The sequence below is a fragment of the Bufo bufo genome, chromosome 1 (genome assembly GCF_905171765.1).
Source record: "Bufo bufo chromosome 1, aBufBuf1.1, whole genome shotgun sequence".
Classification (NCBI taxonomy): domain Eukaryota; kingdom Metazoa; phylum Chordata; class Amphibia; order Anura; family Bufonidae; genus Bufo; species Bufo bufo.
Window position 1 is genome coordinate 6,670,577 of NC_053389.1, and position 18,855 is coordinate 6,689,431.

Below are 18,855 nucleotides of genomic sequence, written 5' to 3' on the forward strand. Positions count from 1 at the left end.
GCTCTGGACACTACGCTGACAGACACAGCAAACCTTCTTGCCACAGCTCGCATTGATGTGCCATCCTGGATAAGCTGCACTACCTGAGCCACTTGTGTGGGTTGTAGACTCCGTCTCATGCTACCACTAGAGTGAAAGCACCGCCAGCATTCAAAAGTGACCAAAACATCAGCCAGGAAGCATAGGAACTGAGAAATGGTCTGTGGTTACCACCTGCAGAACCACTCCTTTATTGGGGGTGTCTTGCTAATTGCCTATAATTTCCACCTGTTGTCTATCCCATTTGCACAACAGCATGTGAAATTGATTGTCACTCAGTGTTGCTTCCTAAGTGGACAGTTTGATTTCACAGAAGTGTGATTGACTTGGAGTTACATTGTGGTGTTTAAGTGTTCCCTTTATTTTTTTGAGCAGTGTATATCAAATTAAAAATAAAATCCACACCCACGACGTTGCTTTGTGCAGATCGGTAGATATGCACTTTTTTTTTCTTTTCTGGACAACGTCTGCTCTACGGGGACGGTGAGGGCATAGAGCCGTCCATGCTGTTTTTTCCTTTGAAGTTGAGAACAAACACCTTTGGCCATTCAGATAAAAAATGTAATTTATCTCTGCAGGTCGGAGGAGGAATGCCTATCACATAGTAAAGCCGTGGGTTACTGAGACCCTCCAGCGGGTCTTCCCAGGTATGTCATTACTAAATCCTGGACCACTATTGCAATTTGGTGGCCCCCTTGGAGGAAGTTACTAATTAACATTATGAGCCCATAATACTTGTACTGCTTTGTCCATTTTCTTCTGATTTTAACTCCTGATGGTATTCAGAGGTATCTCCTGGGAATTCTTGGACTATATGTTTTTGTCTTGGTGTAGTGCCTCCATGTCATGCTTCAATCAGTTCTTATACAGTACTCTCTACATCTGACATTATAATGTCTAGTGGAGTACCTTCAACCATCGCTCAAGTGTAACCTCACCATCTCCTCTATCCTGTAATCTCTTCCTGAGGACATGAGTGACCTACTCTGGTTGGGTATAAAACACGCAAAGATCTGAGCTTTGGCGATGTCTACCATTGTATAAAAGCTTCTGACTCTTGGAATTCGAGGTATAACCATGGATGTTGCCCAAACATTGGTGCATCCTCAACTCCATCCAAGCCTTGAGCCTGGTCCCTCACATCTGTCCACATCACATTTCTGCTCACCATCAGGCATCTCGTTTTGTTGACGCTTGTGATCCATCGAGACAGTTGGCCCGAGTCGATGGATCACTTATCTGTTCACTCCCTCTTTCATCTGCATCCAAACATTGTTAATATTCATCCCCTTTCCATCACACAACCACAGATAATATTCTTAGTCTTCAGTTACAGGCTCATTAGCCGATTACATGACGTTGCGGAGACATTACCGGAGAAATCTCCACACCGCACGAGATAATAAAGTCAGGATTATTAAATGTTTACTTGTAATAGGAAACCATTGGGAGACTCATGATCAATCTCAGCCCGGCGATGCGATGGCTAAGGGTTATCTGCAGGCAAATGAACTTACAGTGAAATTCCCAAGAAGCTTCACTTCCTGAATATGAAAATGAAGAAAGCAAGAGCCTCTGGGTGAAAGCAGAGATAAAAATCTCATTAAGTAAATTAGAATATGAGGCTACAACTAGGATGCAAGCGACAGCACATAAATCATATCTGATGATTGGAGCCCGATCCTCTCAAATCTTATTGTAAAGATGGCAGCAGACAAGGAAAGACTGGAACAATAAGTGATGAGACATCTCAAATAACTGGGGAAACCATCTGTCCCAGGTGGACAGGGAGCATGCTTAAACATTTCCAGATGTGTTTCCTTTTGGTCTCCTGGAGGACAACCAGGAAATTGTTGGGAGAACATGCAAACTTCCTTGGTCGCACAAGGATCCTCGGTTCAACTTCAAATCTCACCAAGGGCAACATCTACATGGAGTTATATGTTCTACTTATGTTTACATGGGATTCCTTATGTAGTTTCTGTACCAGAGGTTCCATAGATGACTGTGCCCCTTCCCATGGGTGGGAGCCCCCACAGCCCCCATTCATTACACTGGGACCCAGTGTTTCTTGGTTTGCCCTTGTAATCCATAATGAACTAGACCGGAGTAAAGTGGTTTCCCCAGCTTTGTGTTTATAATACTGGGGTGAAGCACTCAGCCCTACCTATACCCCCAGGGCTCTAGCTATAGGGTGTGCACAAGGTGCCCAAAAGCTCCTCTGCCACATAAGGAGACATCAACGTTATACAGGACACATAATAGGTGGGCCCCCGGGGACAGATGGTGCATTAGGGGCCCAGGAGCTGTTAGTTTCTCCTCTGAGGATGAGCTTGGTGGGTCCACCTGTCCTTTCTCCTCATTTATGGCTCCTTTCATTTTTAAACATATTATATATTTGTGGTCATGGCTACAGCCAAGAGGTATCCGAAGAACCCTAGGGAGAGAAACAACGGGAACAACCTAACCCAGCTAGTCGTGTCTTAGCTAACCTGACTAAATGGCTTGTTGTGTGCCCTAAGCCATGATCGTGGGTAGGCCTATAAGTGGGCAAAAACCAAGCCAAGTAGGGTAGAAAAGGAACTCGAATGGCATGTGCAAACTAATCCCCAAGCCAACTGCAAGGTGTCAGAGATCTAGAGCGAAAAATTCGGGGTGTATGAGGCAAGGCCAGAAGGAGACCTACAACCCATCTTGTGGATGACAAGGCCAGAGACATGATGTTCAATATTGCGGACACTCCCCCAAAGCGGAATGGAGGACCGGGAATACGTAGTGAAATGGATCAACTGAACCTTGTAAAGTTTTGGTTCTAGGGAGTACTGGCAATGCCCTAGCCTCAGGAGATCGTGGGACCGAAACCTAACTGCCTAGACCAGGGCTGGCCAACCTGCGGCTCTCCAGCTGTTGTAAAACTACAATTCCCACCATGCCCTGCTATAGGCTGATAGCTGTAGGCTGTCTGGGCATGCTGGGAGTTGTAGTTTTGCAACAGCTGGAAAGCCTCGGGTTGGCCATCCCTGGCCTAGACTATGCAGGAATGAGGGCCAACTATGTAGATAGGAAGAGAATCCTTGAATAGTTCCCCAGACAACAGCTATCTGCTAGCCATGGTCCGTGCGTTGTTCTACTGTGTGTCCCTGAGAATTGTTTTAACGCTTGAGACGTGAAGACCGACCTAATATCTGAATCTTCTACCGTGAGGAAATGCTGGACCTTGTCTAAAACCCGATTCAACGTGGTTGTAGGGAGTCTGAGGTTAGTGCGGCAAGAAGCTACGAAGCCATAATATACAAGATTCTGTCTATGCCCTCCCATGAGTGAGGGAATGCAATTGCAATGAATTCCTGATCGTGGTAAAAAGGCAAAGACTTTGCGCGGGGACCTGGTTGACAAGATATGATCGACTACGATCAAAGACTGAAATGCTAGAGGGAATTGCCCTACTGTTCCTCCTCTGGAGTGAGCGATCAACATGGATTATTAGGAAATTAGGGAAGCATGTATGTGTGTGATACATACAGGCCAAAGCAGCCCAGATGCACAGATGGACAACCAACCAGGCAATCAGCCCAGCAGGACCGAAAACAGTCATCGGGCCCCCGAAGCCATGGGGCCGAAGCTGTCATTGGGCCCCGAAGCCGTCATCGGGCCCCCGAAGCCATGGGGCCGAAGCCGTCATCGAGCCGAGTTTTTTATTTTTTTTTAAATCAAGAAATTATAACTATAATAAGTGACCTGAATAAGGTGCAGGTGAAATTAAACCATGAGCCTGACCGATGTGGCAGGCGATAACTAAGATTAACTACGTGGCCTGAATAACATGCAAGGCGAAATATCGTTAGAAACGAGACCTGACTGACGTGGAAGGTGACCCCCAACATGAATTCAACTGCATGACCTGAAAAGACAAAGGGAAACGTGACAGAAAATGGAGATAATAACGGGCATAAACTAAAAAGAAACCTAAATAACATAAGCCGGCAAGCAGGTAAAGATGTGCGTCATTCAAAACCAAAAGCATAGCTGCACAGGTGGACAGAAAACCATGGGTCGGACCCCTGATGCCATGGGGCCGAAGCAACCACCAGGGGCCCATGGGGCCGGGCAGCCGCCGGGATGCGAACCTTAGAATTAAGGACGGCTGGTGAAAAGATTGGGGCTTAACCCGATGGGTTTAGTAATCAACCGGGACTCAATAACCTAGAAAGACAAAGACATGGGGTAAAGCTTCTTAATGAAATGAGGCTGAAATGAACCGCAAGTACTAATCTGTAAAATATAAATGAACAAAAGAAAACTTCTGAAAGGTGCGCCATGGAAAATAGTATCAGATGGCCGTATGACCTACCAATGTCGATGACAATTGTGAAATCCTCTAAGCCAAGAGCCACTCCAGCGAGTCTCTTATGGCGGGAGCCATGCGTGCGAGTCCCTTATGGCGGGAGCCATGCGTGCGAGTCCCTTATGGCGGGAGCCATGCGTGCGAGTCTCTTATGGCGGGAGCCATGCGTGCGAGTCCCTTATGGCGGAAAAAAGTATCAGATGGCTGTGCGAGCTACAAGTGTCGGTGCCAATCGTGAGGTGCTATAAGCGAAGAGCCACTCGGGCGAGCCTCTTATTTTTATAAACCACTTATGCAGCACCAGAATGCCTTGGGGACTCGCATAACCATGACCCCCTCCAACAGCAAACCTGGGACACTAAACAGCCTACAACCATGTCGTACCCCTAACAAACAAAACAAAACATGAAAAACGGTCATGGGGCCCCCGGAGCCATGAGGCCGGATCATTTATAGGGCCACCGAAGCCAGAGGGATGACGTTGCGGTGATGATAAGTAATTAAAACGTAAGCCGGACCTGATAGGATATGCAGCGACTTGAATGATTGGATTGGCTAGAAGGTGGCCTAAGGAACATGACTGCCAACAGGCGTTGAAAATATAGACATTAGTAATCCGAAGCACGTGCATACATAACACTAACCACGCGAACCATGAAATTGAAACAGAGATGGGAGAAAAACAAGAGCCTGAGGCATTGCAAGTTCGCTAAGAGAAGTCTCTTATTGTGACAAACAAAAGAACAGCTTGTGAAAACATAGCAGGAAACTTACTCCTATTGGCCGACTGACCTCCGCTGAGGAGCTGTTTGGTGAACTGGGGCAGGAGACCAATCTGAGTGAATACGAACCAGAAGTAAAAGGAGACCAGTCTGAGTGAATATGAACCAGGATTAAAGAACCAGAGCGGTGGGTGCAGACTGCCCCGGTGAGACTATTGAGTAAAACCATGACGTAGCAATGAACAGGAGAAGGCAGCTTTGAGTGGGAGCAGAGTACAACACATGGTGTAACAACAAATGAGTGAATGGAGCTTTGGATGTGAGTGGTACCTAAAAAACATGGTATGGGCGCAGCTCTGAGTATGGGTAGCGCATGAAAAGCATGGTATAAAGCAGACGTATGAATGCAATCTGAAAGTGAGCAGAGTATTGACGTGATGCGAAAGCAGACACGTGAACGCAGCTCTAGTAGTGAATGGAGTATAGGACAAGATGTAAAAGCAGACATGCGGACGCAGCTTTGGATGTGAACGGAATATTAACTTGATGTGACAGCAGACATGGAAAGCGGCTTTGGTGAGTGGGGTATACGACCTGGTGTAGCAGGAGAAGTGTGAACACAACTCTGGGTATAAGCAGAGCATGAAATTTGGTTGTGAACGGAGCATAACATAGATGTAACAGCGACATGAATGCAGTTCTTGAAATGGGACTGGAAAGAACCTGTAGTAGCATAGGACGTGTGAACGCAGCTCTGGGTGCGAGTAGAGTAAACCTGATATACCGATAGACGTATGAATGCAACTCTGGTCGAGGGTGGAGTGCAAAAAATGATTTGACAGGGGACTTCCGGTTCCGGCGCTGGGATGCTAGCAGCGGAGTGAAGGAGCTCCGGCGCCCGCTCGTCTTCAAATCAGCTACACGTCGGTATTGCGAGCGCTGAAAGTTACCAAGATCTCCAACGGGTCGCAGTACTCGGTACATGGAGCGGTACCTGTTGCGGAGTGGCAGCGTTAAATCCACTATGTCCGGCAGCGCGGGAGACACCAAAGACAAGATGGCGGAGCCGCGCACTGCACTATCTGAACCGGTGCCTGATTCGCGAGACAAGGGTGAGTCTCCTGCAATACACCCTTCGGTGACAACAGCTCAGGGCATCGATTATAAATCGCTGGCTATCGAAGTGGCCACTTACCTTGCTCCGGATATCAGGGACACACTAACGAAAACGTTGTCAGCGTCCCTGCAACAGCTCCATGAGGCAACCCATCAGCATGATGCCAAGATAGAAGAGCAGGAGCAGAGAGCTCAATCTATAGAAAGTGACAAGGCTGGATTTGCACGTACCCTGAGTGAACTGACCAAACAGAATATGGTTGTGCTGGACAGGGTAGAAGACCTGGAAAATAGGTCGCGACGGAGCAACCTACGCTTAATTGGTTTACCAGAGTCTATAAAACCACAAGAGTTAAAGGAACTCTCCGAGTTTGACTTGCCGTGAGCCCTGGGCCTGGAAGGCCGCCATAAAGTTGAGAGAGCGCACAGAATTGGTACACTGGAAGACCCACAACTGAGGAGATCGGGAGGGTCGCAAAGTGCTCCTATTCAGCCGCGCCAAGTAATTATGAAGTATCTGGACTACTGCGACAAGGAAGCCATTTTAAGAGCTTTCAGAAGCAGGAAACATCCTCTCAAGCTACAAAGATGTAGTATATTATTGTTTGCAGATTACTCAGCAGCTGTGGCAAAGAAAAGCCATGTCTGTTCCCTGCTATATCAAAAGCAAGTCAAGTTTCAACTATTGTACCCGGCAAAATTGTGTGTTACGCATGCAGACGGATCAACAATCATATTCCATGAACCATCGGCGACGGAAGAAATGATGGACACTTTACAGAACAGACGGCAAGAAAGGGAAGCAGAGCAAAGACGGAGATCCGTATCGCCGCGTCAAGGGAGAATGGATGGAGACTGGCGAAAGATTGAATCTCAAGATCCCGGTCGGGAACGGCGTGACAGAGAGGGACATCCCGGGGCAGTCAGCAAGCGGGCTTCCAGGAGAGATGTGCAGTCGTACCCGAGAAGGTGACTGTTCCTGTGGTCATAGATGTAATGATGTAACATGTCCTCCCGTGGGAGATCACCTTCTCATATCACAGTCATAATGGAGAAGTGGTGGTTATTGTTATGGACGTTCCTAGTTCATGATTTTGTCTTGTTGAAAATCTCAGTGCAAGCGGTCCTGGGCAGAAGTTACGTGAAGTTGGGAAGGTGGGCGGCTGCCGCAACCCAGAAAAAAGGAAGTCTTAACAGAATAAATACAGTTAGAAGCTGCTCTAACGGTTGGGGAAGGGGAGACAGGGAGGTAGCGAGGGAAGGTTTTTTAAGGGATATTGTAATTTACCTTATCAGCAACTTTTGTCCTTACTGAACGCATCTTTATTAGATCTCGGCTACAAGAGTGGTGTTTAGGGAAAGTGAGAGATGAGAATTATATCATGGAACATAAAGGGTCTGAGGTCACCCCACAAAAGGTGGACATTTAAAGAAACTCAAGGCTGACATAGTTCTGCTCCAGGAAACTCACCTGGAAGAGCAGGACTTTGACGGGATGAAAAGATTATGGGTAGGATATGTGTTAGGGTCTCCAGCGTACCATAGGAAGGCAGGGGTTATAACTCTGATAGCAAACATCTCAATTGCAATGTGAGCATACTGCGGATACAAATGGCAGATGGGCTCAGGTTCTTTTGCGGGTCCAGGACACTCAGTACAGTATCTATAATGTTTATGGCCCAAATACAAATAATGGTCTGTTCTTTAGAGAATTGGAGGCCAAGGTGTTAAGCGACTCGAATCAGCATAAGATTGTAGGGGGGGGTTTCAATTCTGTGGTTAGGGGTGCGGAGGACAGAAGACGAGAAGGTGACAGAATTGGGTAGATGGGCCCCAAGATAACATGATTCAGCCTCTTATGGGAGGAGCTGGTCTGATAGACCCATGGCGTCAATTCCATCCTGATGAACGGAGCTTTACATTCTATTCGAATGCACAATCTTCATGGTCACGGATCGATTACATTCTCTTATCTCACTTGCTTTCGCATAGGGTGGAGGAGGCAGAGATTGGCGATATGGTTATATCAGACCATGCCCCGATATCACTAGATCTGCTAGAGACTTACCCGAGAGGGTTGGATTATATATGGCGCTTTCCTTCCCATTTGTGCGCAAGGGAGGAATTTGTGGAAAAGCTATCCATATGGTGGGAGGAATTTAAGTCTGATAATGAGGTGCACCTAGAGGACCCAAAGTTATTTTGGAACACCTCAAAAGCAGTGATGAGGGGCAAGATCATGGGATATGTTAGTAGCATCAAGAAAAAAGCACAGCTGTCCTTTAATAGAACGAGCCAGAAAGTCAGGGAGTCTTATTCCAGTTTCATGAGTAGCCGTCAGACGCTAACAAACAGAAGTGGGCGACTGAACGTCAAGCCTTTGAAGACTGTTTGAAGGAAAGGGTGTCCCTGAAACAGTCAGAAATGGAAACGAAGAGGGGAGGGGGAAAAAAAATAAAAAATGAGGGGAAAAAAGAATGAAAGAAAATGATTTGACAGCGTAGTGTGAATGCACCTCTGGGTGTGGCCGAGAATGAAATTGGTAGAACAGAAGCTCTAAGGCCTCTTTCAGACGGGTGTTGCGGGAAAATGTGCGGGTGCGTTGCGGGAATATGCGTGATTTTTCACAGAAGTTCGGGCTTGGGATCGGTGTTCTGTAGATTGTATTATTTTCCCTTATAACATAGAAATGAATGGGTCAGGATTCAGTGCGGGTGCAATGCGTTCGACTCACGCATCGCATCCGCGCGGAATACTCGCCCGTGTGAAAGGGGCCTAAATGTGAGTGGAGCATAAACATGATGTAAGAGTGAACGTCAATGCAGCTCTGAAACAAGCCTAGTATGAACATGTTGTGACAGCGGACGTGTAAACACAGCTCTCACAGTGAGCAGAGCAAACATGGTATACCAGTTGACGCATGAACGCAGCTCTGGTTGTGAGTGGAGCAAGGTGTGGTGCGTCCCGAGAATAAAAATGGAGTAACAGTAGCAGCTGTAAGCCGAGTACACAACATGTAATAACAGGCGTGTAATACGGATCCGGCTGTCGGCTGGGGACGGAATGAGATGTAACAGCTAACAGGTGAACGCAGCTTGAATGTGAGACCAATCTGAGTGAATACGAACCAAGAGTAGAAAGTGCAGGACAGTAAGGACGTGCGGATGCAGCACAAGACATGAAATAAAAGCCGAAAGTGTGAATGCCTGTAAAATAATAAAACTAACACTTTTTTAGTAGGATAGGGTTATTTCAAGGACCATGCAAGGGCAGCACTTGTGTTGAAGTGTCAATTTTGACAGGTTGAGACGACAATAGCATTTGGGAAGGTTAGGAATCCTCCTTCTCAGCATATTATTATTATTAGCTTTACAAATAAGGTATACATAGAAGACCATGATGTAAGGGAATTTACTTGTTAACCATATATGTCTGTTAGAATGTTAAATTTAGGATACAATGTAACTCTATGAAGAGTCAACCTATAAAATGGCTTTGTTTCATGACATAGGCAGAGCATTCTTGCACGGACACCTGTTGCTCTCTACACACACACAGATTCACACATACACGTTATTTTGGGGAGATAAGCTTTTTCACTTATTTTAATTGTTTTATTGCTTGCTTGTAACCTTTCAAGACTTATTGCTGTGCTATATTTTTCTCTTTCTAAACTTTGTAACTTTCTTTTTATGAGAATTAAATCCTTCTAATTTTATCTTTCATCACGAACTTTGCACATTTTGTTGGGCTCCTTCTAAAGCATTTCTTGAAAAATAGAGTAATGCAGGACGTTATTCTACATTGGCGAGCCAAAGGATTTTTGTTGAATTCCTTCAGTTTGTAAAGAAGTGGGCCCAAGAGAGTAATTACTATTATTACAAGCTTCAGGAAAACAACAACAACGAATCTAAAGAAAGAAGACGTGAGCGATAACCACAGAGCATGAAAGTGCGGCAGGGTTTAAGTACATGGAGCAGTGAAATACATGAAGTCTAAAGATGGTGGTAGTGGGGGGAGGGGGAGACACGTGGCAAGGAACAGCTACAGCAAGAGGCCTAAACAATAACAGCTGCGTCCGATCTCCAAACATGACGTCACGTGCAGCCGGGTAACTCTTCCTTTACAGCAAACCGGCTGAAGTAACTTTTCATACGAGACGAATGAAGCAAAATGAAACTTGTAAGATTTATAGGAACTAACTCCTATTACCAACAAACAAAGTTGAAAAGAAATAGAAGTATTTAGCCCCAACGAGTAAACCTGAGGGAGCAGATTCTGAGGCAAAGCCTCCCGTTCGCTAGCAAAGTCGGTTCCGACCGGCCAGGAGAGACGACCCCGGCCCAACCTACTTACATAGTATGGCGCGTGCGTGCTACGGGAGCAGAGAGCAAAATAACAAGCTCCATTCTGGCTCCACGCTGCAAAGAAAGACTCCGACCACCAGAGAAGCTAGTTTGCTAATGACACCCAGTGGCAGCTGTGCACCTGAGAGGACACGCCGGGGAGTGCGGCTGTGCCTCGTATATGAAGAGCCTCTGCCCCCCCCACAAATGCTGACATATCAGCCTTACCAACTTTTATAATTTGTTATGCATTTGTTACTTTGTATCATTCTGATGTGTAAACACCTCTGGTTACTATTGGTTACGACATCTCAGCTTTTGTCCCCGGGTTCAACCTTCCTTCCTATTCCAGCTCCGCAACATTATGGTAGATTTATGGTTCCATCCACACAGGCATGCATATGGAGAAACCCCCGAGTCCTATTTATCTTCGTGCCGGGCGGATGATGCGTTTCATACATGCATCCGTTATGCAGTCCGTGTCATTTTCCTTCAGGACACATACTGTATATCACGTGACAGCTTATACTGAGGATGGTTAGGACACTGCTAAGAGGTCTAATGGAGTAAGGAGGGACAGGAATTATTTCTATGGACCTCACAGGGGTTGTTGGAGGTGGGATCCCCAATGCAAAATCTGTATCAGGGACCCCAACCCCCATCCCATTAGTAATTCTACTGTATATTTTGTGTTTGTTTTCTTTTGCATTGTGGCCACAATGACGTCCTCTCACATACTTCGTTCAGTTTGAATGAATTGGTCAATGCTAGTATATTCTTATGTGGCTTTAAATACTCTGTGCCTTACCCAGCAGATATGGGCATAAAACCAAATATTAGACTTTCTGCCCAACAAATGTACAGCAGGCCTATTAGGGTGTAGTTAGGCATCCTAGGCACTAGAGGGAGCCAGTGAACACTTAGTATATATACTTAGACCCAGACAGGGAGAAGTTAGTCTGTAGTCAGGAGTCTGTGGAGACAGAAGTGAGAGGACATCTTAGCTAGAGATATGCTGAGGGCCTCCTCCTGACATGCAGCTACATAGTCCAGGCTTCTAGTTGCCACCAGGAGGCTAGTGAAGGACCATAGCCTGCCTGAAGTTCCCTGAGCCTATGTTAGCTCAGAAGATTCACCCGAAGAGAAGAGTTTACCTCCTGGGAGAAAACCTGCAGTTCCCACAAGCCAAGCAGAGCCAGTGTTTCCAGCTAGTACAAGTAAGCTGAAGGGCAGAAGGAGTAGTAATGTAAAGCAAAGATGAATACCTGAGGAAGATTGTTTACCAAGGATAAAAGCCAGCATTGAGGTATCCGGGCCTTGGGATAAAAACCAGACAGGAGTTCTAAGGAACAGTGTACACTATTTCTGAGGAGAAGGTACTGTCACGGAACCATGAACCAGACGTACAACAAGAGATAAGTGAAAATAAGAAGGCTTTATTGAAAATAAAGCTGTAAAGCAAAAGTCCAAACGAATGGTGAAACCGAAGCAGGGTCTTGAGAGGCCAGAGATCAGGAACCAGAAGGGTAGTCAGACGAAGCCAGGATCAGGAACCAGCAGGGTAGTCAGACGAAGCCAGGATCAGGAACCAGCAGGGTAGTCAGACGAAACCAGGATCAGGAACCAGAAGCAGCAGCAGTCTTAGAAGCATGTGAACACAGGAGGACCAAGCAAGGAACTGAAGCCACAGACCTCCTATATATATGAGCTAGGCATCCAGCTCCTCCCAGAGGGAAGGAGGAGCCGCAGGGTGGAAGGCTACAAGAAACCCAGAAACCAAGATGGCCGCCAGCACATGTCAAACGAAGGAGAACAGCAAGAAGGTAAGGCCATGACAGTACCTCCCCCTCAAGGGCCCCTCCTCCGCGGAGCAAAAAACGGTTTCAGAGGGAAGCGTGCGTGGAAGGCTCGGAGCAAGGCAGGAGCATGGACATCTGCGGAGGGAACCCAGGAACGCTCCTCTGGACCATAACCACGCCAATGGACCAAAAACTGCACCCGACCGCGGACCAGGCGTGAGTCCAGGATATTGCTCACCTCATACTCCTCATGATTGCCCACTCGGACCGGACGAGGCCGAGGAACCGAGGAAGTGAAACGATTACACACCAGTGGCTTCAACAGGGAGACATGAAACACGTTAGAGATCCGCATGCCAGGAGGAAGCGCAAGGGCATAGGCTACCGGGTTTACCCTGCGAAGCACTCGGAAGGGACCAACAAAGCGAGGCGCCAGCTTGGGAGTGGGCACTCGAAGGTTGAGGTTGCGGGTGGACAACCATACACGGTCTCCGACCTGGTAGGAAGGAGCAGGCGCTCGTCTGCGATCAGCCTGGAGTCTCTGGCGCTGCGCAGAGGCCTCAAGGGACTTCTGGATCTGTACCCAAGAAGCACGTAGGACGGAAAGGTGATCCTCCACCGCCGAAATATCCTGGGGAGAGAATACCTCCGGTAACACGGCAGGTTGGAACCCATAATTGGCCATGAAGGGAGACGTCCCAGAGGAAGAGTTCACCGCCGTGTTCCTGGCAAACTCAGCCCAAGGCAGAAGGTCAACCCAATTGTCTTGGTGATCGGAGACATAGCAACGAAGGAATTGCTCCAAGGCCTGATTGGATCGTTCTGCGGCCCCATTGGACTGAGTGTGGTAGGCCGAGGAGAAGGAGAGATGAATCCCCAACTGGGAGCAAAAGGCGCGCCAGAACCTGGACACAAACTGACTCCCCCGATCCGACACAATCTCCTTGGGCAAACCGTGCAACCGGAAGACCTCCCTGGCAAAAATCGTGGCCAACTCTTGTGCAGAGGGTAACTTCTTGAGAGGAACACAGTGGCACATTTTGGAAAACCGATCCACAATCATGAGAATGACCGTATGGCCTCGGGATGCAGGGAGGTCCACAATGAAATCCATTCCCAGGTGTGACTATGGGCGCTCCCCGGTGGCTATGGGTTGCAGAAGGCCCAACGGAAGGTGCCGAGGGGACTTACTCTGGGCACAAACGGAGCATGCCGCTACATATGCGGCGATGTCGGAACGTAGGGAAGGCCACCAGAACAGACGTGAAACAGCCCAGGACAGCTGATTCTTTCCAGGATGCCCCGCGGTCTTGGAGTTATGGTAGGTTCGCAACAACCGAGTGCGCAACTCCTCAGGCACAAAACATCTGCCGTTGGGTCTCCCAGAGGGAGCACCAGATTGAGCCGCCAAAATCTGCTCACCCAGGGGAGAGGTCAGGCTGGTGCGAATGGCGGCCAGGATCTGATTCGGAGGTATGACCGAAGTCGGAATCGACTCCTCCCTGGACAGCTCGGAGTACTGCCGTGATAGGGCATCCGCCCTGATGTTCTTGGAACCGGGTAGGTAGGAGACCACGTAATTAAAACGTGACAAGAACAGAGCCCATCTGGCCTGACGTGGTGTCAATCTCTTAGCCTCAGAAAGGTAGGTCAGATTCTTATGGTCCGTCAGGATGAGAACCGGAACCACCGAACCCTCGAGCAAGTGCCTCCATTCTTTAAGGGCCTGCACGATGGCCAATAACTCCCTGTCACCAATCTGATAGTTGCACTCCGCGGAAGACAGTTTCCGGGAGTAAAACCCACAAGGAAGCAGAGGACCCTCTGGTGTTCTACGCTGAGACAGAAGGGCGCCTACTCCCGTCTCAGACGCGTCCACCTCGAGGACAAAGGGCAACCCAGGGTTGGGATGCGACAGAATCGGAGCCGACACAAAAGCGGACTTTAGGGCCTCAAAAGCTCGGATGGCCTCGAGCGGCCAGACCTGGGAATTACTGCCCTTCCTGGTCAGATCCGTGAGAGGCTTGGCCAGCATGGAAAAGTCTCTGATGAACTTCCGATAATAATTGGCGAAGCCCAAAAAGCGCTGCAGGGAACGAAGACCACTGGGCTGGGGCCACTGTAAGACAGCCGAAACCTTCTCAGGATCCATGGAGAACCCCTCAGCGGAAATTATGTAACCTAAGAAGGTTACCTGGGATCGGTGAAATTCGCATTTCTCAAGCTTACCGAACAGCTTGTTCTCTCGTAACCGTTGCAACACTCGTCTGACATCCAGAATGTGGGCCTCCATGGATTCAGAATATACCAAGATGTCATCCAAATAGACCACCACACACTGCTGCAACAGGTCACGGAAAACATCGTTGATGAATTCCTGAAAGACTGCGGGCGCATTGCACAACCCAAAGGGCATAACCAAGGATTCATAATGACCGGTCCTGGTGTTAAACGCGGTCTTCCACACATCGCCCGCCTTGATCCTTACCAGGTTATATGCCGCCCTCAGGTCGAGTTTGGTAAAGACCGTGGCCCCTTTAAGGCGATCGAACAGCTCGGAAATCAAGGGTATCGGGTAAGCGTTCTTGATCGTGATGCGATTGAGACCCCTGTAATCGATGCAAGGCCTCAACTCACCGCCCTTCTTTTTCACAAAGAAAAATCCAGCCCCTGCCGGGGACGAGGATTTGCGAATGTGTCCGCGTGAAAGCGCCTCCCTCACGTACTCCTCCATGGCCTCATTCTCCGCTACCGACAGTGGATAGACCTTGCCACGAGGAGGAACGGCACCAGGTTGTAACTCTATGGCACAATCGTATGGGCGGTGCGGAGGTAGGGCAACCGCGCGCACCTTATCGAATACATCCCGGTACTCCTCGTATTCAGGAGGCAACAGAGAGTCCGAGGAAGTACACAGCAACTTGACAGACCCATGGATGCAACTAGTCCCACACTGCGGTGACCACGAGAGGATCTCGGCCGATCTCCAATCGAAAGTCGGATTATGCTTCTGGAGCCAGGGGTACCCCAAGACCACCGAGTAGTGTGGAGACGAAATAACCTGGAGACAGACCGACTCTCTGTGAACGGCACCAATGGCTATCCCCACTGGAAGGGTCTCATGAGTCACGTGTGACGACAGAAGGGGTCTGCCGTCTATCGCCTCAAGAGCCAGTGGGGAACCTCGAGCCTGCAGAGGAATGGAATTGGCGGCAGCGAACACACTATCAATGAACAAACCACCAGCACCCGAGTCCACCAACGCCTGGGTCATCACCGAGCCCCCGACCCAGGAGAGGACAACAGTGATCAGTGGTTTGTCAACACGGGAAACCGGGGACGAGGAGACTCCACCCAAGATCTGCCCCCGACAGGATCTCAGGTACGAGCGTTTCCCGGACGGTTCGGACATGCCAACCGAAAATGCCCACCGAGACTACAGTACATGCATCGACCCTCGCGTCTACGGAGTACCCTCTCCCCCTCGGACAGGCGAGCAAACCCCAGCTGCATGGGTTCACCCCCAGACAAGTCATCCCCAGGAGGCGTGGGAGGAGAGGGAGGCACGGGTGGGACAGCAAACGTAGGCGACAATCTGTTTGAAGACCTCCGCAGGCTCTCCTTAAAGGAAGGTCTCTCCCTGAGTCTGGTGTCAATCAAAATCAGGAAAGAAATAAGAGACTCGAGCTCCACTGGTAGGTCCTTAGCTGCAACCTCATCCTTCAAGGCATCCGAGAGGCCATGAGAGAAAGCAGCGACCAGAGCCTCATTATTCCAGCCCACCTCTGCTGCCAGGGTACGAAACTCAATGGCGTATTCAGCTACGGATCGTGAACCCTGTCTGATGGACATAAGGAGCTTCGCAGCAGAGGCAGCACGAGCCGGCACATCGAATACCTTCCGAAGAGAAGCAACAAAACCGGAAAACTCGGCAACCACTGGATTGTTGTTCTCCCATAAAGGGCTGGCCCAGGCCAAGGCCTTGTCCGAGAGCAGCGAGATCAAGAAGCCCACCTTTGATCTCTCAGTAGGAAAGGCATGTGGCAGCAACTCGAAATAAATGCCCACCTGGTTAAGGAAACCTCGGCACTGAGTTGGCTCTCCCCCAAAGCGCTGTGGAAGAGGGGCAGAACCGGTCATACCCCGAAACACCGCAGGCGCAACAACAGGTGTCGGGGTAGACTCTGGCGCAACAACCGGAGGGGCAGTAGGAGCGACAACCGACCCATCGGCAACGGGAGCGAAATGAGCCGTGCGTTCAAGCAGGGTTTGCAACGCCACAGCGAACCGACCCAACAAGTGATCCTGCTGATCAAGTCTGGCAACCAGCATGGGTAGCGAGGATGGCCCTGTACCGTCAGAACTCATGGCTTGGTCCTAATGTCACGGAACCATGAACCAGACGTACAACAAGAGATAAGTGAAAATAAGAAGGCTTTATTGAAAATAAAGCTGTAAAGCAAAAGTCCAAACGAATGGTGAAACCGAAGCAGGGTCTTGAGAGGCCAGAGATCAGGAACCAGAAGGGTAGTCAGACGAAGCCAGGAACAGGAACCAGCAGGGTAGTCAGACGAAGCCAGGATCAGGAACCAGCAGGGTAGTCAGACGAAACCAGGATCAGGAACCAGAAGCAGCAGCAGTCTTAGAAGCATGTGAACACAGGAGGACCAAGCAAGGAACTGAAGCCACAGACCTCCTATATATATGAGCTAGGCATCCAGCTCCTCCCAGAGGGAAGGAGGAGCCGCAGGGTGGAAGGCTACAAGAAACCCAGAAACCAAGATGGCCACCAGCACATGTCAAACGAAGGAGAACAGCAAGAAGGTAAGGCCATGACAGGTACAGCCTGATCTGAGTGTGTTGTTGTTTACCCTCTGAGTATCTCGCAAAGAAACAGTATACCTGCCATTGATGTTTAAAGCCTGCTTGTGAAGTGTATCTAATATGTGGAACTGAATTGACATCCAACTGTACAAAGTTGCACTGTTTTCAAGTAAAGCAAAGTTTGGTTCATCATACCATCTGTGTACCTCACTTATTACAACTAGAAATCGGTGTGCCACCGTTACAGGCACTGGCGTCACGTTTCTTAAAGGGACCTTGCCCAGGCACATTAAACACCTGCAACATCCAGGGCACCTCATCCACCATCAGGCCTGGTCCCTAAATACAGAGTGTGCCCCAGGGGTCTACTGTGCCAGCCTCTCCTTCACTGCTGTACGCCTGCCCAGGGTTTTCCTACAGAACTGTGAGTAACCCTCGCTTGCCATTAACCGTGACCTCACAGTCGCAATACCCTGCAGGTCTGGCGTGTTGCACTAAGAAGTAGCAGCAGCATGGGGGACAATATAAAGCAGTACAGAGCAGAGCAGCTGTGAATCCAGAACTGAAGGGACATGAACAAAATACTAGAGGCAGCAGCATAAAGGCCATTATTAATCAGTACTGAGCAGTATAGCTGTGAATCCGGAACTAAGGTGAGATAGAAAACTTACTAGAAGCAGGAGCATAAAGGACATTATACAGCAGTAAAATTAGCAGTGTAGCTGTAAATACAAAACTGAGGTGAGATAGAAAACTTACTAGAAGCAGCAGCATAAAGGACTTTATACGTCTGTACTGAGTAGTGTAGCTGTGAACCCAGCACTGAGGTAAGATAGAAAACTTACTAGAAGCAGGAGTGTGGAGGACATTGTATATCTGTACTGAGCAGTGTAGCTGTGAACCCAGCACTGGGTGAGATAGAAAATTTGCCAGAGCTGCAGCAGCATTTGTGGCTCTTTCTCCCTCCAGCAGTTCCTCTTCCCCCTCCCATCTCTCATGACAGATTTTAGCTGTCAGTTGAGGATGAATGATCAGTTCATGAGGCAGCGGCAATGATTGATAAGTGAACAAGGGGGTATTTTCTCTAATTAGATATATGATGAAGCTTCTTACATTCAATGGTACTACTGAATTATGAGGGGAAACTTGCCATGCCTTCATATTTCTCACTGCATTTGTGTTCAGTCTTCAGCTGGTCATAGACTATAGGTTTTTGGCCAAAAAAAAAATCGTGACATAAATGAGCTTGGCACATGCCATGCCGTGTTGGATCACCCATTGTTGGATGCTGTAGTCGATCAGTGATTTGTCATTTTAACCTATTATGTGAAAACCTTTACTGATCAAGCATAAATGACAAGTCGTTCAGAAAATGGCCACCAGTACATGGCTAGATTTAGGTACCGGGTCCTGGATGCAATGGCCATCTCTGCACCCCCAATATTTATGGATCTGGAGATTTGTACAGTTACAAGAAAAAGTATGTGAACGCTTTAGAATGATATGGATTTCTGCACAAATCGGTCATAAAATGTGTTCGGATCTTTATCTAAGTCACAACAATAGACAATCACAGTCGGCTTAAACTAATAACACACAAAGAGTTAAATGTTACCATGTTTATATTGAACACACCATGTAAACATTCACAGTGCAGGTGGAAA